At 45.8% G+C, this 26,743-nt stretch overlaps 1 protein-coding gene across 1 annotated transcript in view; it reads left to right on the forward strand.

Moving 5' to 3' along the window:
* Positions 1 to 271: 271 nt before the first annotated feature.
* bicra (BRD4 interacting chromatin remodeling complex associated protein) overlaps positions 272 to 26,743 on the forward strand; it is a 46,099-nt gene continuing 19,627 nt past the window's right edge. The window contains 1 exon segment of the mRNA XM_007909557.2: positions 272 to 326. The gene's annotated coding sequence lies outside the window, so the exon portion shown is untranslated.

The raw sequence follows: 26,743 nt of genomic DNA on the forward strand, positions 1-26,743 counted from the left end.
ACACTATATAGCCTTTCCTCCTCTCCCTCCCCAGTTGAAGGATGAGCAGTTGCCTTGATCCAACTCCTGAGTACAGGGCAGGAATGTGTGTAAACATATAAACATGGGCACGTATACAGGAGCTAACGGGGAGCGGTATTTTTTTTAAAAAAAACAGAAGGAAGGGGGGATATTCCCCCTCTCTCTTGTTTTTTACCCCCCCCCAACGTGACTGGATTTCTTCTCAGGACTGTGTGGGAACAGCTGTTGTCGCTGACCTCCCCTCAGTCATGTTGGCCCCTGGTGTGATGGCGAGGAAACCCCGTTAGGCAGCGCTCTTCATGACGGTGAGTTCCTTTCGAGTATTACAAATTTCTCTTAAATGTCTTTCCTTATTTCTCTCTCTCTCCGCGTTCCCCGAACAACAGAGAGGGGAATAATCCCTGAAAAATGGCCAAATCCCGTCCCCGCTCTCCTCCTCCTCCCCCTCCGAGCAGCACCACCCGAAGCACCTTCTCGGTGTACCCCCCCCTCAGGTCAGGTCCGGGCTGCAATGCCCCTCTTTTATACACATAAATACACCCGCGATACATTCCTGAACCTTCTACATCCGATTGTTGATCTAATGTTGCACTCCCCCTCCCCCTCGTCTTCCTCCTCCTCTCCAGCCAAGTGCCACCCCGCAGCCTCCCCTCAGCCTCCCCCACCCCTCAGCCTCCCCCTCCCCTCAGCCTCCCTCAGCCTCCCCCTCCCCTCAGCCTCCCCCTCCCCTCAGCCTCCCCTCCTCAGCCTCCCCCACCCCTCAGCCTCCCCCTCCCCTCAGCCTCCCCTCAGCCTCCCTCAGCCTCCCCCCCCTCAGCCTCCCCTCAGCCTCCCCCCCCCTCAGCCTCCCCTCCCCCTCCCCTCAGCCTCCCCTCAGCCTCCCCCACCCCTCAGCCTCCCCCACCCCTCAGCCTCCCCCCCCCTCAGCCTCCCTCAGCCTCCCCTCCCCTCAGCCTCCCCCTCCCCTCAGCCCCCCCCCCCTCAGCCTCCCCCTCCCCTCAGCCTCCCCCCCCCCTCAGCCTCCCCCTCCCCTCAGCCTCCCCCTCCCCTCAGCCTCCCCCCCCTCAGCCTCCCCACTCCCTCAGCCTCCCCCTCCCCTCAGCCCCCCTCAGCCTCCCCCTCCTCAGCCTCCCTCAGCCTCCCCCTCCCCTCAGCCTCCCCTCCTCCCGTTTATTGAAAGTTTTGAGGGTTAATTTAGGTCGTTATGGCCCAGTTTGCGCTTTAAAGATCCGGATTCCCCGCGTCCCCCTCAGTCCCACCATATTAGTTGCGATGCACTTTCTCACCCCCTCCCCTAAACACACACACCATTTCCCTTCACATCTTACATGTATATATTATAGCGTATATGACTTGTGTTACATATAAAAACCGGATGTACAGACGGGAAATTAACGTTGTTAACAGCCTCTGTGGAATGTTAAACTCCTACATTCATTGCATTGCCACTTTGAGGGATCCTCACATCATCCCCTCAGCTTTCAGCACTGTGGTAACCTGGAGTGTGTTGGAGTGCATCGCCCTCACCTTTATGCCACAATGAAAACAGTTACTGATCTCGATTTGCTTTGAGCAATAAATAAACCTAACGATTTGATCAAAGGGGCTCCACAAACCCAACCACATCTCAGATATCAACCTTGGGTTTTACCAGAAGTTGCTTTCTACCTATTTTTTGTGAACAGTTTTCAGTGTAGGAGGAAAACTTTGATCATCAAATGATCTTCTAATGTTGATAGTGAGAAGTGCCCACCCCTGATCTGTGCGGAATGTTCAGCATTCTAAGCGATCCTCAGCATTTTCAAGTTCTCATGTTAAAATGTTTAACTTGATCTGCTTTCAGGGTGTTAACTAATGCAGAAGAAAGTTTTGCAGATCAATTACATTTCAGTTAGCCGTCTGTTTTTAGTAACTGACCTGTCTGATTATTTCTGGGTTGCAGTGGGTGTGTTTTTTGTGCTAATGTGAGAGTACACTTATGCTCTGTTTCTGGAGGGTGGAGGGCCCTCCAGTACTAACTTACTTAGTATGAAGTTGCATCTCTTTCATTCCCTGTTTTGAAATAAATGCATCCAGGTTTTGTGTGCACTGTGCATGAGTTTTCTTGATTTGATTTTTCATGATTCTATTTGTCTTATTTTTTTCTGTGAAGTGGTCTATTGTTGCTTTCTTATTCCCCCCCCCCCCACTCTGTGGTTGTATTGAATTCAATTCCAAGTATATTTAGAAGGGTATTATATCAGATCAAGGGTTAATTTCAGATGCCCATGTTTTTGCCTTTTATAAGTTGCATGATTGTTTCCCTCAGTTAATTTCAATTATTATTTTACACAAATTTGGAAAAAGTCCATATTTTTAAAATCTTTTCTTTCAAAGCTTTTGGATTAAAAGACAAAAGTATCTGTTTTACTACAAAAAAATCAGAGTTTAAATGACTTTCCTGTTTTTATCCCTAAAAATTAATATTGATATGCTGAGGTGACAAATTAGTGTTTGGCGCCATGATTGATACCAGTTTAGCAACTGAAGTACAGTAACTCGTTTTGGAGTATCGTACACTGCCATACTGTTGGCGTAATTCAATTAGCAACCCCCGCAGTCATTTCTGTAGTTTACAAACAATAGGATTGGAATTAATCATTCAGATCCAATGAACTGTAATCAAAGTTGTGGCTTTTTTTAAGCGTTTATCATTTCTGCATTTTGACTGTTTTTCATACGAGTCTGGTTCTTTGGCACTTTCGCCTCTGGCTCAGAAGCATTGAAGGCCTACATTGGGGACCTGAGGTTCACAATCTAGGCTGACTTCATGGTCAGAAAAGTTAAACCGAGGTCCCATCTGTACCTGTTCAAGTGGATGTTAAAAATCCCACGGCACTATTTGAAAAGAAAAGGGGAGTTTTTCCCCAGGTGTCCTGGTCAATAATCCTCCAGGTAAAACAATGCCTCTTTAACTTCATGGCTGTGGGACGTTACTGCGTGCAAATTAGCTGTTCTGTTCACCTGCAAAAGGCACAGTCACTCCAATTTACAGAAAACTCTGCAACACTATGAACACAACAACAAGATTGCATTTATAGAACGCCTTTCACTTCGGGAGGCGCTGGACAGTTGGGTCGGGACCCGAGCCTTGGGGGAAAATGGTCAGGGTGAGGGGAGGGGAGGGAAGGGAGGGAGCGAGGAGGGGGTAGAGAGTCGAGAGGGGAGGTGAAGGCACGGTTGAAGAGAAATGTTTCGATGTGATAAATGCCAAAGTCCATTTACATTTATATAGTACCTTTCTCGTCGGGAGTACGTCCCAAACCACTTCACGCAGCTGACTGTATCAAAGACGAGGCTTATTAATAAAAATAATATTCCTTGCCTTTGATATCACGTCACTGAGATGACTCAAAACACTTATTATTTATTAGGGTTATAAATGAGAACATTTAGTTGAAAATTGCATCAATAATATTTCACATAATAATAATGCTTACTTTTTTTATAAAGAAATCTCCTGCAAGGGTACTTTATTGGGTGGGACTTCAAAGTTTATTCTCTGAATTTTTATCTATTTTTCAGATTGGTAATCACAGTATTTTACAGCAGGAAAGTCAGTTTGTTGACTAGCTTACACAGGAAGGCAGTGGAGGGAGATTTAGCTATTTGAATAATTGAACCACTTTAAGATGTCCTTCTGATGTGAAAGGCACTATATAATAAAATGTAAATTTTATTGTAATATAGAAATTTAGATGAAGAGTATAAGAGTTTTTAAAAAGTTTTTACTAGCTGTACAACAAGTCCTATGCTTACATAAGTGCCTCCTGCACTTGTGTGTATAAAATAAGTAGATCGGGGTCATTCATTCAAACTACTGACATCTTAAGTCACCTGAAAGACAACTTATTCAGATAGGCATTAAGCAACAAAGAGCAAGCTTGTGAGTGGGTTTGTTGTGGTCTATCTAGCCTGTTGTTTTAATACAAAGCTATTTCAATTCAGTCATAAATGGTTTGGGCCTCAAGAGCTGGCTATAATTGCTTATTTATGGCCTTTGCCATTTGGAGAAATGGCGTAAGGAAGACACTGTGTGTTCCCAGACTCTGCCCACGTCACTTGGATAGTAGCTGATTTGAACTGTGAAAGAAGGAACAATAGTCATTTATAATAATCCTTGCACTTGGATGTTATCAAGGCATCTAATTTTTCAAGTGGAATCCTGTAGCTCAGTGGTTAGAGCACTCGCCTTGCAAGCGAGGCACCTGGGTTCAATTCCAGGCAGGGCGAAACCTTGGGCAAGTTTCCTTACTCCATACCCCTAATAATAATCCCTCCAAAACAAAACAATAATAAATTGGTAATTTTTAATCCATGACTGTTTGTGGGATATTGCTGTGCGCAATTGGCTGCCGCATTTTGCCCACAAATATACAGTCAATTCACTTTACAGCGTATTCTGTGAAGCGTTTTGAGATGTCTAGATGACGTGAAAAGCGCTATATCAAATGCAAGGATTATTATTATATTATTATAAGGTATCTCAGTGCTGCGCGAGTGTAGTGACTCCCTTCACTACTTGGCTGCTTCCTTCACTCAGTGAACACCGGCCTACTTCACATCTCCCGCTCTATCCATCTCACCATCAATAGATGGGCTTTCAGCCGTGCTACTCCAGGTTTCTGGAACTCCATCCTGGAGACTCTCCAACTCGCTTCTTCCCTCTCTGCAATTGTATTTTGTAGGTGAACGCAAGCAGCCAATTTGCACACCAGAAACAGTGATGAAGTGAATGACCAATTTTATCTTTTCAAAAGTGGCATGGGATCTTTAACGTCCAGCTGAACAGGCAGAACTAAACTTGGTTTAATAGTTCATCCAAGGTTGACAAAGCAGTGCCTTTCCCCCCCCCCTCCATCCCCACGAAGTCGTGTTGTGGGGCTTGAACCCACAACCTGTTGACTCAGAGGCATAAGCACGGCTGAAAACCCATCTATTGATGGTGAGATGGTAGAGCGGGAGACGTGAAGTAGGCCGGTGTTCACTGAGTGAAGGAAGCAGCCAAGTAGTAAAGGGAGTCACTACACTCGCGCAGCACTGAGATACCTTATAATAATAATCCTTGCATTTGATATAGCGCTTTTCACGTCATCTAGACATCTCAAAACGCTTCACAGAATACGCTGTAAAGTGAATTGACTGAGCCAGGCTGACATCTGATTTACATAAATTTAAATTTTTAAATATCACCTTTCATGTCAAAAGGATGTCTCTAAGCACTTCACAGGATATACTGTAGAGTGCAGTATTTTGTACATGAACGCAGTAGCCAATTTGTGAACAGCAAAATCCCAGAAACAACCATGAAGTAAATGACCAATTTTGTCTGGGAGATTGTTAGCCAGGACACCAGGAGAAACTCCTTTCTCTTTTCCAATAGTTGCTTCTTGAACTCATTTATTACCAGCTATTTAAACTTGTTGTACTATTGACATTCCCTTGTAACTTATTGTACAGTCTAGTTTCCTTTGTGTACAAACTAAAGCTTTGCTAGACTTGGGTTTCAAACCTGATTCCTAATTTTTAACTTGAGACCCCTTGGGTTTCACATTTTCACCATTTTGGACCAATTTACGCCAAAGAAGTCTCCAAAGAAACTTGCCAATGTACCCTTCATAAGAGGCCATCTAGCCCAATATTCCTAATCTAGGAGAGCCCTTCATATATAATATGTATATATATATATATATCAGCTAACGTTCTGTGATGGAACTGGTTTGAAATAAACTAATAGCCTGCATTATTTTGCAATTCAAACCAATGTATCTGGTGCTGTATAGTGCGGTGAGGTTGCACACTGTGCTTTAATCTCTTGACCTATGATTCAATCCAACCCAGACTGCGGGTATCAAGGTGTACACGCTTCTGCGTGTTCGGCCTGAGTCCCAGAGGACTGTTCAGTCCATAAGCACAAAACTCCTCATAATTTGGCTCAATCCAGCATTAAATTATTTGTCAGGCTGGCTCAGTGGTAGCACTCTCACCTCTAAGTCAGAAGGTTGACTGCCCCACGTCGGGACTTGGAATCGCATAGTCTAAACTGACACTTCAATGCTGTGCTGAGGGGAGGTTTTGCATTGTTGGAGGTGCTGTGCTTCGGATGAGACCGAGGTCCCATCTTTCTGTTAAGGTGGATGTTAAAAATCCCGATGGCACTATTCAAAATTAATTCAAAACTCTACCGGATACTAACTCCGGACCCCCATCACATGAGTCCTTACCAGGCTGCACTGGCTCCCAATTTCTTAACGGATCGACTTCAAGATCCTCGTTTTCAAATCCCTTCATGGCTTTGCACCTTCCTACTTTTCTGACTTGCTCAACTCCTACTCCACCACCAGCTGCCTCCACTCGCTGGCTCTGGCTTCCTGTTTGTCCCTCGCCCCCTCCCCTCCACCATCGACGGCCGTGCTTTCAGTCACTATGACCTGAAACTCTGGAACTCTCTTCACTCAATCCCTCCGCATTGCCCCCTTCCTCTCACTTTCAAGTTCTATCTGAAGACCTTTTTGATCGTGCTTACAGTCACCTCCTCTCCCCATGGCTCGGGCCAGACTCCACTGTTAACCATTCCGGGACACTACTCCGCGTGAAGGCCGTTATATAAATGCAAGTTGTTGTTGTATTCGAAAAGAGAAGGAAGTTTCCTTCCAAATAAAATTAGTCACTCATTCCATGGCTGTTTGTGGGACTTTGCGGTGTGCAAAGCTTCTGCTGGGTTTCCACCACAAAGTTCAGTCAATCCACTTTATATTGTATCCTGCGAAACCCTTTAAAACGTCTAAAAGACGTGATAAGATGCTATATCAAATGCAAACATTATTATTGTTATAAATTGTCAGCCTCCCACTAAGGATGGGAAGATGTGACAAACTATGCACTCTTTTTCGTGGGGTTGGTAATTAAGATTTATTGTGGTAACTTATTGGTTAGAGCACTCGCCTCGCAAGTGAGAGACCTGGGTTTGATTCGTGGCAGGGCAAAACGTTGGGCAAGTTTCCTTACTCCACACACACACGCAGTAAGTAGGATTGGAAATAATTCTATTTGGAAGGGTTGTTATTTGATTGGCGTATCGCTTTTCCGGGGAAAATAATTCCTTCAAATATAATAATAAATTGGTCACTAAATCCACGACTGTTTGTGGAGACACTGCAGTGTGGAATTGACTGCTGCATTTCGCCCACAAAATATACAGTCAATTAACTTTACAGTATATTCCGTGAAGCGCTTTGAGACGATTCGAAGTCGAAATAAGGGTCTATATCAAATGCAAGGATTATTATTATAATTCCCCTGTCAGCCCATCTAGTTGTGTTACAACTAACCTCAACATTTTTGCCTATGGAGAGTACTTGCATTTTAGTGTCTTATATGTCAAAACATCTCAAAACTAACCATTGCCGAGTATGGTGACTCTATTGTCACTTGCTTCTTGGATTGTTCCTCACAGGGCTTTTGGTAACAAAGCAATATTTATTGTTCACTCTTTCCTGTTTTTGTCCTCTGTTCCTATTTTCTTCACGTGCTTTGAAGTAATTATAGCATCAGCCTGAGAACATAAATCCTCCTCCCTGCCACCCCCCCATACCCAAAACATAATGTGGAATTTATTGTGTTACCCCAGTCCAATACTAGCTTGCTTGAGTTTGTGTAATCTTTTCTGATCCATAGTTTTCCAGTAAATCAGATTATAGCTCATGTAGATTATATAGATGAATAAAGTAAAATAATGAATAGGTCACTTGAGTCCTGTCCTTTTTGATTGTCGTATTTGTGATGAATTTGTTTAAATTGGTGCTGTGTGTGTTTGGATTACCAGCTGTAGGGGTTCCATAGACGTTCCATTACGCATAGGGTGTCTGCACATTGGCAGTGTTTTCAATTGGTACTGAAGGAGCCACTGTCAGCTGGAGACACCAGGCCCCAAATTCCAATCTCTGTGCGTGCTGAGTTAGCTGATTTCAGCTGAGCTGCAGCTGGGGTGCTGCACTTGGATACAGACTTCGAGGTACTATGTTTTAATTTTTGGTCCAACGCATGTGGAAACCCATCGCCATGCTTCAGTATACAAGCTAGACTGACAGTTTTGGCTATGTATGCCCCTGTGTGGAATGGAGGGATGCACCCTGCTTACCTGATTAGAGAATGTATTAAGGTACACCTTTGGCAAGAGCTACAGCTCAAGGACCCATTGTGTGCATTGGGCATAACTGCTTTCATTTAATCAGTTAAGACCGCACAGTGTGTCGTTGAGAGCATCGTCTGGCAAGCTTCCTGCTGCTTGTCCAGCTAGGACTACCCTCAAATTCATTGTTGGAGAAAAGCTGTTGAAAGTGTTGTTCTTTGGATGAGGTGATAAACTAACCCATCTGTGCCGGTTCAGGTGAACTTTGAAGATCCTGGGCACTTCTTGAAAAGCGAAGGGAGTTTCCCCTGGTGTTCCGGCTGACAATCCCCCAGATAAAATTGGTCATTCACTTTGTGCTGTTTATGGGACATCGTGTATATATAAACTAGGACATTGTGGGATATTACACTGTGCAAATGCATAGGCTCTGCACTTCACAATGAATCCTGTGAAGAGCTTTGAAATATTATGACAATAAGTTAAGGCGCTATAGGATTATTATCAAAGTGGAATGGACTAACTTCAGCAGAATCTAACTCCATCAGGATAACAGATATTATCCATGCTTTTCTTTAAACTACTTGCATTTATATAACACCCTCAATGCAGTTCAGTGGCTCAAAGCACTTAACAATGGCAGAGCCTAACTCTGAGTTGGGTGGGGTGAGGTGGTCATAAGCATGGTTGAAAAGGAAGGTCTTATGGCAGGACTTGAAAAAGAGGAGAGAGGGGCAAGGCGGAGGGATTGAGGGAGAGTGTGCCAAAGTTTCGGGGCGTAGTGGCTGAAAGCGCGACCTCCGATGGTGGGGCGGAGAGTGCGAGGGACAAGCCGGTGGCCGGTGCCAGTCAACCGTGCCACTTGGTGGATTGGGGCATGAGGAGGTCGGAGAGGGCGGGAGGTGCCAGGGAGTGATGCGATTTGAACATGAGCGTGAGGGTCTTGAAGTCGATCCGTTCTGTGATGGGTAGCCAGTGGAGCCTGGGCCAGAACTGATGAGATGGAGGTAAGGAGTTTGGTCCGGGTGAGTATGCGGGCAGCAGAGTTCTGAATGAAAGTTCTTACTTTCCTAAGCAAGTTATGAATTGGCAGCATCCTTTTAAGGGCAAGGTTTCAGGCCGTTCATGTACATAAAGGGCTAAATGTGATGATTGTGTGTGTTGAATAGCAACTTACATTTTAAATTAATCCTTGCATTCAAAAGAGCACCTTTTACAATCAGTCTCAAAGCATTTCACAGGATTTACTGAAAAGTGCAGTGACTTGTGTATTTTGTAGATGGCCAATTTGTGCGCAGCAACGGCCCACAAACAGTCATGAAATTAAGGACCAATTTTATCTCGTGGCTGATTACTCTTTTCAAGCAGTGCTAAGGCATCTTAAACATTCACCTGAACAGGCACAAACTGGTCTCAGTTTAATATCTCATCTCAAGCACAACAACAACAAAATTACATTTATAGAGCGCCTTTTTCATTGGGAGGACGTCCCTGCAGCACGACATCTCTGCAGTGCTCCCCCACACCCCTCCCACCCAGCACTGCACCTGAGCGTCAGCCTAGACCATAACAAAATTACTTTTCTATCGTGCCTTTCACGTTGGGAGGATGTCCCAAGGCACTGGACAATCAGTGTTTCGGACACGAGCTGGGGGTTGGGATCGGGGAGAAGGGAGGGCAGGGGGCGAAGGAGGGTGATCAAAGGTGCGGTCGAAGAGGAGGGTCTTGAGACTGGTCTTGGAGGAGGCAAGGGAAGGGGTGAGGCAGAAGGACTGCAGGATGGAGTTCCAGTGGGTGGGGACAGAGTGGCTGAAGGCCAATTGGTGGGGAGGACAACGGGGAGGACGTAAAGCAGGCTGGAACCTGCGGAGGGAGCGGGCAGGTTGGTAGGGGGTTAGAAGGCTGCAGAGGTAGGGGGAAACAAGGTCATGGAGGGCTTTGAAGGTGAGCACCAGGATTTTGAACTGTTTCCTTCTCAGTGGAGTCGGGCGAGGGGGTGATAGGGTTACGGAGCCTGGTGCAGGAGAGGACATGGTACACTGTAATACACGGGAATATAATTTTGTCTTTCTTAATGTGAAAACTTGTCTGAGTGTGAATTTCTTTCAATGTCTCTCTGTGGCGCACACTGTTCCTGATCTCAGAGCAGGTAGACACCCTGTTGGCCAATTTGTAATTGTGTGTGTGGAGAGGCGCAAAAGCTGTCTGGAGTTGCCCGCTTCAATACAAGTTTGCCATGTGAAGAGTCCTTGGCACTAGCGTGCGTCCTGTGTTTTACCACACTACAGCTGCTATTCTGACATGTCTTAAGGAAATGCTGAGGTTGAGAAGGTTGAGAGTTGTGGTCTGTTTGTTTTTTCTCTCTTTCCCTCCATCCTCCCCCTACAGCTTGTGGGCTTTCAGCCATCATGTCTGCTCCTCCAACCCCCTTTAGAGGACGGCACGACCAGATAGAGTGGTCTTGTTTGGCGAAATTTTTGGAAACACGAAAATTTGGATTTTGAGAAAGGTGTTTCTCTCTCTTGCTTTGACTATCTACAGCTGGTTCAATCCTTATTATTCAATCTCATGTGCCGATTCAGTGGAACATAAGTATAAAGTAGTAGATCAAAAAGGGAGTTCAGAGGGAACCTCCTTCTGCTGAGATCAGTGGCAATGTGGAACTCATTTGCTGGAAGCTGTGGTTGAAGCACAAAATATCAGTGTATTTAAGAGGGACCTTGATTCATACGTAAGGGAGAAGCGTATAGGAGAGGGCATTAAAAGGGGTAGAGATTTGTGTGGAGCACAAACACGAGCTTTTACCAGTTGGCCCAAAATGTTTAGGTGGACATTAGTGATCCCGTGACACTATTCGATAAGCAAAGGGAGTTGCTCGTGGTTTCTGGCTACCTTTTCTCCTCAGATAATATTGGTCATTTACCTTGTGCTGTTTATGGGACGTTGCTGTGCATGACTTGGCTGTCATGTTTGCTTAGAAAATACAGTTAGTACACTTTACAATATATTCTGTGAAGTGTGTTGAGATGTCTTCTGGCATGAAAGGCTCAATGTCATACAAGGATTATTATTAGATTAATAATATGGCAACTTTAGATCAAAATTGGCCTTAGCTTGGTGTGTGACTTATTCAATCGTGAAATCACTGGCGGATTTAATGCTTATTTTTTCTTGAGTCCCCTTGAACTGTGAACAACAACGTCCTGTGCTGGTCAGATTGTGAAAAATTCCCACCTTTTAAAGTGCAGAGAGTTTGGGTGAGATTTCTGATACAATGGAAGCTGCTTTGCTGGGACCGAAGATGACTGGTTCGGTTTTGCAATTTCTTGGAAATTTCCAAGACCTGGCTAAATATTTACTTTCACCAGCAACATGAGCTGCATTTTAGCTCTTCAAGTTAGTGTACTGAGTGCAATGGTAACTCAATCTGTATTGTAAGAATCTGGTTGTTCGTCAATTGTTAAAGGGACTGTTTCTTGTTTTATTTATATCGTAGACTTTTACAGAACAGAAGGTGGGCCATTCAGCCTATTCTGCTTCTTTGGAAGAATTTCCATTTGGTCCCATTCCCACTTCTCTTCCCCCACCTCCCACACTCCCCCAATGCAGCCTTTTATGTATTTCCTTTTCAAATATTTATCTGATTCTCTTCTATAAGCTATTAGAGATTCTGCTGTGCGAGCAATGAATCATCAGCCTAGACTGAGCAAGTTTTAAATGTTAATAATCATAATCCTTGCATTTAATACAGTGACTTTCAGCAAGATATCCCAAAGCACTTCACAAAATTTCCTATAAAATGTTGTATAAATTTCCTGTAAAATGCTGCCCCAGCCCATGGGCTAATACCATCCACCTGAGCGCTGTGGAGTCCTGTAGCTCAGTGGTTAGAGCACTCGCTTTGCAAGCGAGAGACTGGAGTTCAATTCCAGGCGGAGGGCGAAACCTTGGGCACGTTTCCTTACTCCACACAGAGCCTAATAATAATCGCTCCAAAACCAAAAACAATAATAAATTGGTCATTTTCAATCTACGACTGTTTGTGGGACATTGCTGTGCACAATTGGCTGCAGCGTTCGCCCACAAATATAGTCAATTCACTTTACAGTGTGTTCTGTGAAGTGCTTTGGGACGTCCTCCCGACGTGAAAAGCGCTATATCAAATGCAAGGATTACTATTTTTTACTCGCTCCCGGTCCCTGCGTGCGCATTATGGCTGCCGCTCTGACCCGAGCCCCCTCTCTCACCCCTGCTCTCTCCCCCCAAACCCTCCCCCCTCTGCATCTCTCCCGCTCTGTCCTCTCTCTCCGTCCCTCTCGCCTTCTATCCCCACTTGATCCTTCCACCCCCTCCCTCTGTTCCATCCTGGGAATCCTCCGCCGACCGGGCTCACCGTGGCACTCGGCGTTGGCTGTCCAGCAGCAGCCACACCGACTGCCCCATTCCCCACCACACTCGCCAGCCACCCCGGACACAGACCCGGGGAGCCAACCTCTCCTCCCTCATCCCCATTTCCCCCACCCCTGCCTCACAACCTGGACCCCCTCCCTCCCCACACACCCTTCTGTCAACCGCTCCCTCCACATCGGACTACAAAATGTCCGCTCCCTCTGTAACAAGGCCCTGGTCATCAACGATCTCATCCTTGATGGGAGCGTTGACATCATGGCCTTAACGGAAACTTGGCTCACCCCAGGCGACACCTTCCCCCTCACGGAGGCCACACCAACCGGCTATACCTCCCACCACATCCCTCGCCCCAACCGCCGTTGGCTCTTTCCCCTCTTTTGAGCACCTCACCCTCTCCCACCCCTCCTTCCTCTCACTCAAAATCCTCCTCCTCTACTGGCCCCCTAAAACCTCCCCCACCTTCATCTCCAATATTTCTACCCCACTAACATCTCTCTGCCTCTGCTCTGATCGCCTCATCATCCTGGGCGACTTCAACCTGCACTTCACTCCCTCCTGCTCCATCTCCTCGGACTTCTCCTCCCCGCTCTCCTCGCTCAACCTCTCCCTCCACATCAACTCCGCCACTCACAGTCACGGCCACCCACTCGATTTGGTGATCACCCGGGGCCTCAGTGTCTCGGATGTCACCATTACCGACAAGGCCATCTTCGATCACCACTTCATCTCCTTCACTACCTCCACCCTCCTCCTTACCTCCATCAGACCCACCACCATTTTCTACCGCCCCTGGAAGAAGTTACCCCCACAATCCCTAACCGCTGCCTTGGAGTCCTTTGAACTCCTCTCCCTCTGGCCTTCAACCCTCACTGACCCCTCTTCTGCTCTCACCCTCCTCCACAACACCCTCTCCTCCACACTCGACACACTTGTCCCCATCACCTCCCATACTGTCTCCCACTCTCGCTCCTCCCCCTGGTTCACCACCCACCTCCGCTCACTGAAGAGCCAGGTGCGGGCCGCTGAACGCACCAACCTCAAATCTGGCCTAAAGGTCCACCGACAAATCTGGGTGGACCTCCTCAAAATCTACCGCTCCACTCCAGCCTCGGCCAAGTCATCTTTCTACTCCAGGATAATCCTGGAGGCGAAGAACATCCCCAGACTTCTGTTTTCTACCACATCCCGACTCCTCCGTCCCCCCCGCCACCCCGCACAGGTCATCTCCTCCAACTTTCACTGTGAGGAGATGCTGGATTTCCTTGAATCCAAAATCAAGGGAATCCGCTCCGCGGTCACTCCCCTCCAACTTCCACCCACCACCCACCCCCTCCCTCCCACACTCCGACTCCTACCATCCTCTCCTGCACACCTTCGTACCCGTTTCCCACCCACCTACACCAAACTCATCCTATCCCTGAAACCCACCACCTGCTCCCTTGACCCCATGCCCACTCCACTCCTTATCTCTCAGCTCCACCTCCTTGCCCCACAAATCAGAGACATCATCAACCTGTCCCTCTCCTTTGGCTCTGTTCCCATTCCCCTCAAAACTGCCACCATCACTCCCACTTTGAAAAAACCCTCCCTTGATGCATCGCAGCTATCAAGCTACCGGCCCATCTCCAACCTCCCCTTCCTGTCCAAGGTCCTTGAAAGAGTTGTCGCCTCCCAGCTGCGCTCTTTCCTCTCCAACCATTCATTATTCGAACCCCTTCAGTCGGGTTTCTGTGCTGCCCATAGCACAGAAACCGCCCTGGTCAAGGTCACCAATGACATCCTGACCATCTGCGACCAGGGCTCCCTCTGCCTCCTCGTCCTCCTCGACCTATCGACAGCATTCGATACGGTCGACCACGCTATCCTCCTCCACCGCTTGTCCTCCCACCTCAACCTTCAAGGCCCTGTCCTTGAGTGGTTTAGGTCGTACCTCTCCCACCGTCTTCATTTTGTTTCCACAAACGGCTTTTCCTCCACCCCCCGCACTGTCTCGTGCGATGTCCCTCAGGGCTCTGTCCTCGGTCCCCTCCTCTTCACCCTCTATATGCTCCCCCTGTGGTGACATCATCCGCAGACATGTATGCGGATGACACCCAACTCTACCTTTCCTCCTCTACCCTCAACTCCACGACCCCCGATGTCCTGACAGCTGTCTGTCCGACATCGAGTCCTGGACGAGAGACAACTTTCTTCAGCTCAACGTGCGCAAAACTGAGGCCCTCCTGATTGGCTCACGTCAGCGCCTCCGCACCTCAGGCGCTGACAGCATCAGCATCCAAGGCCGCACTCTCCACCTCTCAATCCCAGTCAGGAATCTCGGTGTTCTGTTCGACCCTGAGCTGTCCTTTCTTCCCCACATCCGCACCACAACTGGCACTGCCCTCCATCACCTCCGAAACATCGCCAGAGACTACGGCACTACCTCACCCCTCACGCTGCTGAAACTCTGGTCCACGCCCTTATCACCTCAAGGCTGGACAATGGGAACTCTCTCCTCGTCGGCCTTCCCGGCCCTCCCTCCACACTGCAGGTCATTCAGAACTCTGTAGCTCGTGTCCTGTCCCGCACCAGGCTTCGCGACCACATCACTCCCGCCCTCGCCCGCCTCCACTGGCTCCCCATCCCCCAGAGGATCAAATTCAAGATCCTCATCCTCACCTACAACAACAAGAAGATTCCATTTATAGAGCGCCTTTCACGTCGGGAGGACGTCCCAAGGCGCCATTCAGGGCCTCGCTCCCTCCTACCTCTCCGACCTACTATCCTCCTACCTACCTGCCCGTACCCTCCGTTCCTCTGGCTCCGGTCTGCTCCACGTCCCCCGCCCCAACCGCCCTACCATTGGTGGCCGGGCCTTCAGCCTCTCAGCCCCGAGGCTCTGGAACTCCATCCCCAGTGCCTTCGCCGCTTCCTCCCTTTCCTCCTTCAAGGCCGGTCTCAAGACCTTTCTCTTTGACTGTGCCTTCAGCTCCACTCTCGACTCTCTACCCCCTCCTCGCTCCCTCCCTTCCCTCCCCTCACCATTTCCCCCCCCAAGGCTCGGGTCCTGACCCAACTGTCCAGCACCTTGGGGGACGTCCTCCCGACGTGAAAGGCGCTCTATAAATGAAATCTTGTTGTTGTTGTATTTTCTAGGCAAATGCGGCAGCCAATTTGCACACAGCCAATGTTGCATAAACAGTCATGAAATAAGTGGCCAGTTTGATCTTGGGGCGATTGTTGGGCAAGACACTGGGATAAACTTCTTTCTCTTTCCTAGTAGTGTTGTGGGATCTTCAATGTCCACCTGAACAGTAAAGATGGGACCTCAGTTTATGTCTCATCTGAAGAATAGCACCACTGACAATGCAGTCCTCCCCCATTGTTGAACTGGAGTATCAGCCTAAAGTTTGAGTATGAGCTCAAATTCCTGATGTGGAGATTGAATCCACACCCTTCTGAATCGGATGCGAGAGATTGCCTTCAACTGAGCCGGCTGACAGCCGACAAATTTTATACTTTTATTTCAAAGAAGCAGAATAAAATGTTCACTCTGCTGCTGTGTTCCTTGGGGACAGGGAATTTGCTTTACTGTGGGGGGCGGGAGGGAGAGAAGAGACGGGGATTCTTCTCTCTCATTTCCTGTTAACCCTGCAAGCCAAAGCCCTAACAGTAGGGTGGTCCTAGCTCACCAAGCAGTAAGAAGCTTCCAGACTGCTGGGAAAAATTCCACCTGGGTCTAGATTTGCTCTAATTATGTAGCAATTCAGTGTCAACTTCAAAGTTTGTTTTCTGCAGTTTCTTAAAAGAACTTTACTGAAAAACAGCCTTAAACTTAAAGCTGCATTTAAGAATTTACCAAATTCCACAAACTCTCCAGAGTAAATCTAGACTCAGGTGGAATTTCTCCCCTTGTGTTTGTCGTGGCAAGCGGCGCAGTAACTGCCGCAGTTGTCCATAATCTGCTCTCTGGGCTCCCCATACCTTGGCTATTGAAGACCGACCGCTCCGCACCAGGTTTAGGTAAGCAGCTGCAGCCCTCCAGAACAGAGATACATTTTCATTCATTAGGTGGAACTTTCATTAGTTTGATTTGGAGACTGTTGAGCTTCGGCGCAGTGTGTACTGCAATGTAAACCCAGATATAATCCCACTACAGCCGATACAATACAATGCAAAATTACATTGTATAACGCTATGTCTATCTGTGGGGAGATCTACAATTAGGACAGTGTTGCAGTGGTTAATCAGGACAGTGGTGGAGGATAATGTTACTGAGCTATTCACCCCAAAGTCATAGGTGTGGTCATTGTGGCCAGGATTGAGGGATTGTTGAAATGAACCAACTTCTCTTGAGGGAGGCCCTACCTCGTCAGGCCTGAAAGTGATTCCAGTCCCACGCTCTTAATGCCCTCTGAAATATAGTACAATATTCACTATAGAGCCCTCTTGACATCGGGAGGACATCTCAAAGCGCTTGATATTGGAAAGATAGATAGAAAGATAAACAAACGCACAGGATTTGAGGCAGGCCTAGCAAGCTACTCAAGTCCTTTAGAGGCAAGAATGTTTCAGACTGCACCAGGCTGACAAAGTATTGGTGCCATCAACACAAGCCTCACTGACAGAAATTATTGGAAGGAAATGCTGTGTAACATGACTACAATCTGCAAAGGAACTAACTGGCTGGAAAGTGTTTTTGGGGGAAGCAACAACTGGAGCTCGCAACGATGTTCAAAGGGAAGTTTCTGTGGTCAGGGAGGATCCTCTCCAGCATTGTGGTAGCCTATCAGCATTGGTTCTGTCTTGGCAGTAACTTCATGGATAGTAACTGTGCCAGGACTTTCCCTGTTCTTCAATGCTAAATAAATCTCTCCCATTACTGATAGGTACAGATGCAAGCCTGGCTGCCCCCAGTCAGCTCTTGTTTCCCTGTGAAGCTGTTCCAATTATTTGTGTTTACAGCAGAAAGGAAATGTTTAGTGGAGAGTTGAATTCCTTTTTTTGCTTTTTCTCTCTTCCCCCCCCCACCCCCTCCAATGTTTTGTGAGTGCTCCGGGACTACCCCACATGAAGATTGCTATATAAATGCAAGTTGTTGTTGTGAATGCATGTTGACTTTGTGTTGGTTATAATGTATAGCAAAAGGCAATTTGTATGGAGTAGTTATGCAAAGCTTGTTTGCTTTGGATGAAGCATTAAACTGAGGTACTCAGTTTGGTTGAGATTAAAGATCCCATGACGCGTTCCCCCACCCCACAAAATACAATCACTTCATTGCAGAATATCCTGTAAAGGACTTTGAGACATCTCGTTGACCTGGTAAGGTCAAATGTAAGGATTATTCTTGATAAAGAGAAGGGAGTCCTGGCCGACAATCCCCCAGATTAAATTGGTCATTCATCTCCTGCCGTGTTGTTGGATTGGTTGGGCTCAAATCTGGTGCTGGGTTTACAGTGTCGAGCTGTTTTGATGTTGTTGCTGCTGAACCAAATGCAGGAATAATTATTATTATCACTATTAGTGGTAGTTTTCCTTCTATAGTTTTGTAGAAGAAGTCTTGTATGGTTATGCTTTTTATTGCTATATCGTCTCTACATGTCTGAATCCCAGGTGTCTGCAAGCACATGCAATGTTAAAACACTCCAGGAAGTTAACCACATCTTGCGTTGGGAGTGTGCTATATCCTTGAAATACATCCCAGGACCCATTCCCACTTTCATTAATTGTATATCTTCTTTCCCCCCCCACCCCCCACACACACGCATGCACGCACACTCACATACACACACACGCGCACAATTTGCCCTCTCCCGGCTAATTTGTGGTTACTCTGTTAGAGTTTTGCCTGTCTGACTCCCAGCATTGTATGAGTCTGAACTGCGAGCTCAACATCCATCATTCTGGCTTGTATGTTGGCACTGATTTTCTAAATGTGAGCTGGTCACCTTTTCTCCCACTCAAGTCCAGGCGCACAATCAGCTGCGTAAATCACTTTGAGACACCCTCCTAATGTAAAATTGTTGTTGTTGGATGGGGGGAGGAGAAGGTCAGTATGTGTGTCTAAATGTGTATTATACTGTATATAGACATAAATAGGTGGTGTGTGCTCTAGACTGCGGGGGTGGGAGGGGCGGGGGGGAAGAAGGGGAGAGAGTAAAAAAAAGTGCAATCTCCTGCCTTCCACTCTCCTCAATCCCGACCACCGGCTCGGGTCCAAATCCCTGACTGTCCAGTACCTTGGAACATCCTCCCGACAGTTATCATCATTCCCTGGGAATGTGCTGCATCCTTGAAATACTTCCCCAGGACCCATTCCCACTTTCAATTATTGTATATATCCCCCCCACACGTGTCCAGTACCTTGGGACGTCCTCCCGCTGTGTAAATAATTTTGTGTGGCATCTACATGTGTGCTCTAAACTGGGAGGGGGTTTTTGTGTGTGTGAATTTTATTTGTAAAGATTGACTTGCTGAAGTTTACTGCTGGATTGTGATCCATTCCTAGGTTTATAATGTTCAAAAACCTTGTAAACCCGCAAGCAAAAAGTTTTCAAAACAACCTGCCAACATCCTCTAAATTTTGAATAAGGCATTAATCAGCATTTAGTCCCAAAACAGCCTGGCACGTGAATCTGTCATAACACTGACTCATTCTGCGCCTGACATTCCATACAACGCTGAAGTTCGGATGCTCTGTAGGGTTTAGTGCTATCTATGTCTCTGATTGCACTAACATTGCTGAAGTCTTGTGTAGCTTTTCTCTCTCCCCTCTAGGCATTGACTCATGCTAAGGGAATGGTTCCACAAATACTGGCAAACTTCCATTATGTCACCTAGGTTGAGTGTTCACTGGCAATTGGAGGAGGGGGGATTTGCTGAAGGCTTAAAGCGCTTCACATGGTTTACTCTCGAGTGGAGTGACTTGAGTATTTTGTAGGTGAACATGGCAACCAGTTTGCACCCAGCCATGTCCCACAAACAGCCATGAAGTGAGAGACAAATTTTAATCTGGGGAAATTGTCATCTAGAAACTCCCTTCTCTTTTTGTCCATCTGAATAGGCAACATATAGGAACTTGTATGAAAAAACATTGACCATGTTACACATTGAACTGTCGGTTTGACGTCTGGGTATTGTGGTTTTCCAGATGTCTTCCCTGCTCTGTGATGCAGTCTTATCACAAAGGCTAGCCACAAAAATCTGCTTTAGTTCAAAGATTGCTACAAAAAAATCAATGTAGTATTTCAGCCCTTTCAATTATATATTATTTGGTCCATTAACATTGAACCGATCTTTAGACAAACCTCCATAAAAGAGCCAGCGATAATAGCCACGCACTTAGCACACAGATGCCTAATGGCTTTAATCTTTTTCATTGTGTCACATGAAAATTGACTGTTACGTTTGCCTACAAAATAATAATAATAATCCTTGTATTTGATATGGTGACTTATCATGTTGTTGAAATGACTCAAGCACTTCACAGCATTTAATATAGAGTACAGTGTATTTTGTAGGCGAACGTGCCATACAATTTGGGCATAGCAACGTCCCATGAAGAACCCTGATGTGAGTGACCAATTTTAGCTCTAGGATTGAGGGTCAGAACATCAGTAGAAACTTCCTTCTCTTTTCCAATAGTGCCACGAGTATGTTAATAATCCCTGCATTTGATATAGCGTCTTTTATGTCGGGAGGATGTCTCAAAGCATTTCAAAAGATAATAATAATAATTCTTGCATTTGATATAGCGCTTTTCACGTCGGGAGGACGTCCCAAAGCGCTTCACAGAACACACTGTAAAGTGAATTGACTGTATATTTGTAAGATTTTCTGTGAATAGTAGATGAATTACAATTGACTGTGACTGTGCATTTTGTAGGCGAATGCGCATAGCAATTTTATGCACAGTATGAAGTGACTGATCAATTGTACCTAGGAGTTTGTTGGCCAGGACTAGGAGAAACTCTTCGATTTTGTAGTCTTGTGGGAAATTTAATGTATCTCTGATGCCCAATTGAACAAGTACACATGTAACCTCAGTTCAACGTCTCATCCAAAGAGCAGCATCTCTGACAATGCAACACATCTTAGACTATGCATGTAAAGCCCTGACATTGGAGGCTTGCACCCACAACCTTCTGACCGACACCCGGGAGTGCGTTATTGTGAAATTATTGTGAAATGGTTTTTGCAAAGTTTTGATGTTTAGGTACAGAATCAAATGCAAAGATTAAAAATGAGGCAATGAACTGCACATCATTTGTCCAACCAATTTGGGGAGTTACATGAGACACATTTCTGAAAATTGGCTGCTAAGTAAATAACGGGTCTTTTTCCCTTCCTGCCTCAATTCCTGGTTGGGTTGGAGGCATCTGCTCTGTGATTTTGAAAACAGCGCAGCTCTTGCGGGGAGCTCAGGTTGTGAGGTAATTGTGGGAATGTGTTGCTCCATTCTGGTAAAGATCCGTGTTCTCATTGATCAATGGGATCTGTCCATTAACCACAGTGTTACAAGAGACCAATGTAACAGTCTCATCCAAAGAGCAGCATCTCTGACAATGCGGTACGTAAATGGCTGGTGCTTACACTACGCTTAATAATATGGAGCGCTTTATCACATTGTCAAGACGTTTCAAAGCGCTTCACAGGATATTCTGTAAAGTGGATTCACTGTGTATTTTGTTGGTGAAATTTTACATGCTCAGAATTTTATAGTTTAATAATATCCTTGTATTTGATAGAGTAGGTTAGGAGGACGTCTCAAAGTTCTGCACAGAATTTACTATGAACTATAATGAGTGTGTACCCCTCAGACACAAGCAGACACTTTCGCTCTCTTTCTTTCCTCCACCCCTACATTAATGTGATTATTTTGGATTCCATGCTGTTTTGGAGGGTGGTTTTCAGTAATGTATAGTAATGTATATTTGAAAGCAAATGAGGATCTGGCGATATAAAAACCTGCAAATCAATTACAAAAGACTTGCCATCACTGTAGCATTGGTGCTGTTCCCAGAACAAACTTGCATAACACCCCATAGTAATAATACTCCTTGCATTTAGTGTAGGGCCTCAACCTACAATTGTCTGACTCAGAGATGAGTGATACCAATTGAGATGACACCTGAGATGAAGGTCTGTCAGATTCTGACTGGGCTGTGGATGACAAGAGCATTCCCAGGATGTGCAAATTGAGTTCAGTGGCTGGGGACAGGGTGAGGTTAGGGTTCGGATGGACAGTGCTGTTGTACAGCGTCCTGAACCAAAGCTGTACAGGTAGTGTGGTCCCAGCTCAACAAGCAGTGGCAAGCTTGCCAGACAGTGTGCTCAATGGCAAGTTATGTGGGTTTAGCTGGTTGAACTCCAGCTGTTACCCCCAAACTCACTCTAGGGTATGTTTCCCCCCCTACCTACTTCATCTTTGACTCTTGCCGAGCTGCGCCTAATACTCTTCGGAACTAGGCAAGCAGGATGTGTCCCTCCAAGGAGAGAGACCACATCCCATTCCAGGGACAGGGAAATCTCCATGTGTTGCTGGCACGTGTGGAACTCTGTCTGTTTTGGATTTGATAGCGAGTGTCAGACCAAAACAAAGGTAGGACAGCCAGTGTGTTGTGTTAAATGGGCAGTAATTGATTGAAGATAGTAGCTGGTTAAACTTGGTTAGTCCATGCTTAGTACTGTCTGGATTGGAACAACAGCCTGATCAAAAACCTAGAGTCGTTTTTCAAAACTTCTCGTTGGTGGGAAATCTATGGGGACAGCGTAGGGATCCTTCCACCTGAGGATCTTCAGTGCTTACAAGCGTCCAACATTGGCCACTGAGCTCGTGAGTTATTGTGTTGTACACTGGTTTCCATTTGTCCTCTCCTTAAGGCAAGTGTCTCGTTTGTACACTATCTGCATATCTGTTGGCTTCTCTCCAGTATCTCACTTAAGTTGTTGTAGATGTTCATATTGTCCGTCAGGGCAGGCTGTGACTTTGGCTGCAGTCTGTTCAACAATGTGGAAAGTCCCCATCCTGGCCTAATTTACGTGTGCTTTCTCCAGCAACAATCACTGGACAGAGAACTGAAGTAATGCCTTCCACAGAAAATGCACTCCTCATCTTCACAGAGATGATAATGTGGTGCTGGGAGGATTTAAGGATATTGACGAAACCCATAGTCAAAGAAATGAGGTAAGCCAGGCAAGAACAGCTTAGCAATACAAATCCAGAATTGTGGAGTCCTGCAGCTCAGTGGTTAGAGCACTCGCTTTGCAAGTGAGAGACCTGAGTTCAATTCCAGGCAGAGGGCGAAACCTTGGGCAAGTTTCCTTACTCCACACAGAGCCTAATAATAATCCCTCCAAAACCAAAAACAATAATAAATTGGTCATTTTCAATCTACGACTGTTTGTGGGACATTGCTGTGTGCAATTGGCTGCCGCGTTCGCCCACAAATATACAGTCAATTCACTTTACAGTGTGTTCTGTGAAGCGCTTTGGGACGTCCTCCCGACGTGAAAAGCGCGATATCAAATGCAAGGATTATTTAATTACTCTTATTTATGTAGCTTTTTATAGCATCCAGAATATACAAACCCAAACCCCTCTATTCCCCTCTCCCTCGTGTGGCGAACTGTCAAATTCAGTCTCAAATATGAGGTTTATTTTTTGTAGTTTCTTAAAAGAAACTTGAAGACAAACCAGTTTGAAAGTTAAGGCTGCGTTTAGGGATTAGCCAAATTCTGGACACTATAAAATGCCACATTATTGAGTAAATCTAGACCCAGTGGAATTGTTCTAATATATGGCAGACTTGTCTGATTTTTAATAAGAAATGGAGGGCGGGTGAGAAAACTCGCAGGAGAAAGTTCAGCTCTGTGTCGAATTGTTGACATAGCCTGTTCAGCCACAGTGGAACAGTTACTCTCTTGTACCAAAGTATATAGCACAGTAGAGAGAAAAACAGGAGGTAGTTGGGATAAAACCCACGTGATTATGTGGGATACGGTAAGAGCCATAGTTTTAAAATCTGAAGGAAATGGCACACCACAGGTGGCTAGGACTGTACTGTTATGCATCTGAAAGTTCGGATGATGTTTGCACGCCACTCCACTGCCTGCTGCACAGCCCCCAATCCTTCCCTCTGTGCCAGTGCCTTCAATCGCGACTCCCCTAACCTCTAAACCTCAATCCCTCAGCTTCTCCTCCCCTTTTGTGTACATTTAAATTCCATTTAAGACCTCTTCGACCGTGCCTATGATCACCTCCCTCACCCCATCACTCAGTTACCAACTCCATCTTGGTGCAGTGCTGTAAGACGCTATCCTGTGCCGGGGCACTGTGTAAAATGCAAGTTGTTTTTGACTATGTCTAGAATAGTTGGTTGTGATTTTTTTACAAGACCTATTCCCAAGGTGCTACTTCAGACTTGGGGTTTGGGTCAAGTCTGCTCCAGGCCCATTCTCTCACCTCCCACCACTCCCAACTGGTTCCTCCCTCCATCCCTCCAACTACTATGGCTCCGACTGTCTGGAATTTGGGAGTTCCAGGACTATAGCTAGTTGTAATTGTGATATCCTTATTGTGTTAAACCAAGCTCCCTCCCTGTGCTTGTTCAGGTGGACTACAGAGCATTGTGTTAGGGATTCATTTTCTGATTTCACTCTCCCTGGTTTTGTGGGACCAGATTGTGGATTTGTTGGTGGTGGATAATTTGACATGTTCTGTGGAATTCGAAGCTCTTTATTTAGATAAAAGGCATCTACAGGGTTACCTTGACCCAGAAGTTGAGAGGATGGGTCTTGTGTTCAGCATGGTAAAGGATATCAGTGCTGCAGATTGGAACAATGGTGTATTTTCCTCTTTTGTCACCCAGTGGTAGCAGCAAGAATATCAGAATAAATGCTGGTAAAGCTTTCTCTTCTTTGTCACAACAGTGTCTTCAGCCTCTAAAGAGAATCCTTTACAAGATGAATTTTATCTTCTGCCTAAGATATCATTGTAGCTCTCTCAGAGAGTCTGAGGTGCCATTGTCCTACCTTGTAATTGATGTCATTTATTTAAGTTATTGTCATATTTCATGGCAATGAAAATGCCTTTAGATTTCACTCGCAAAATACACAGTCAATTCATTCTACGGTATATTCTGTGAAGTGCTTTGAGATGTCTCGAAGACATGATAAAGTGCTATAATAATTGCAAGAATTATTATTATCAGAACATTTTTCCCATGAATGTTTATTTGGAAGACCTTGGCTCTATGGGTAAGCACTATCTATCCAATAACCCACTATCACTACATTGTCTCCAGCTGAGCTCGATTCAATCCACACAGGATTATAGTGCACCATTAAACCTCTTTGTAGTAATTAACTATGCCTAATTAATTCTTAATGTATGGTACAAACAGAAGTCATTATCGTAATGATTTACATGCCACCTGTGGTGTAATATAACTTGTGTCGAAGCAGCCGGGAGTTATTTGACTAGTTCATTGGTGGGATACAACTTGTGGGCCTTACCTCTTCTGCTGTTCCTCCTGTTCTTGTTAGACAAGGCTGCGTGATGTGTTTCCCCAGCTCTACATCTCTGTTGTTCTGGTACTGGTTTAACCTCCCGCAATGTGCACAGACTAGTTCCTCTACGGCAGGAGCTTGGGGCAGCATCTGTTACACCAGCCCTCGGTGGAAATTAGTACTCACATGTGCCTTTACTACTGCCAGGGACTGACCGGACTAGAAACACAAGTCGTTAAACCAACCCTGTCTGCTTGTCCCCAGGTGGGTGTGACGAGATCCCTGTAATACTATTGGTAAAGGGAAGGTAGTTTCTCTATCCCGATGTGCTGCCCGTCGATCCCCTGAAAAATTGGCCATTTATCCTTTGCCCTGTGGTGCTTGTGGGACATTGGCTGCAAGCAAATTAATTGCTGTGTTTACCTACAAAATACACATTCATTTCCTGTAACACAACTTGCCTTGAAATTTTTCATAGATGTTCTGAGAAGGTAAGTTAATAAAAATAAAAATTGTTGCCAGCATCTCAGGATGTCATTAAAGCACATCCCAGGATTTCACTGTCAATCTGTGGTGACTGGATTTGTAGGTGATGAAATTCGAGCTTGGCCAATGTCCCATCACAAATAGCTGTGAAGTGAAGGTCCAATTTTATCGGAGTGGGGAGGGGATTGTTGGACAGGATACTTGGATAAACTCCATTCTTTTCTCAATAAGTAAATTGTGTGCAATGATTTGAGATATCCTCCTGACATGAAAGGTGCTGTATCAAAAGCAAAGATTACAATGATCATTATTATTATTTACTGCAGTGTGTAACTAATTCCACCTTTACAGCAACAATTTCAGTAGCAAGTCGTGACTCTACATATTCTGGCGATAGAAATTAGACACTGATTTCCCCCTGCACCCCCCCACCCATCCCGGGCTGCGATCAATGCATGATCCCACAGAGTACAAAGCATTCACTGACACTTTCTTCTGCTGAAGATGAAATGATAACAATGAATTGATATTAAGTGTGCTCTGCCAATATTTAGTTTCCTGTTAATAGACACCACTCATGTGAAGCCTGGAGTGTTTCTCCAGTTACTGTTATTGCCCTCAATCTGCTTTTACCACAAGGAGCTGTACAACTGCTGATCCACAAAGGCTCAGCAGAGGTTTTTGTTTTTCCCAACAGTGATAATAATAATCCTTGCGTTTGATACAGTGTCCTTCATTGTCAAATCGCTTTACAGTAAATTGTAGTGGCTTTTGTATTTTGTCAGCCAACATGGCAGCCAATTTGCACACAGAAACGTCCCATAAACAGCCGTGAAATTTAATCTGTGAAATTGTTGGCCAGGACATTGGGAGAAATTCCCTACACATAGTGCCACGGGATCTTTTAACGTTCACCTGAATAGGTAGACAGGGAGCTCAGTTTAACATTTTATCTGAAGGATGGCACCTCCGATAATGCGGCACCTCCGATAATGCAGCGCTTCCAACCAGCACTGCATTGGAGCGTCTGCCTAGACAATGTCAGTTCAAAGTCCCAATATGGGGCTTGATCCCAAAGAGGACAGCGTCCCACAAATGGCTGTGAAGTGAATTGACCAATTCTGTCTGGGCAGGGGTTGGCGGGGAGGCAATTGTTGGTCAGGACGC

The sequence above is a fragment of the Callorhinchus milii genome, unplaced genomic scaffold (assembly GCF_018977255.1).
Source record: "Callorhinchus milii isolate IMCB2004 unplaced genomic scaffold, IMCB_Cmil_1.0 Scaffold49, whole genome shotgun sequence".
NCBI lineage: Eukaryota > Metazoa > Chordata > Chondrichthyes > Chimaeriformes > Callorhinchidae > Callorhinchus > Callorhinchus milii.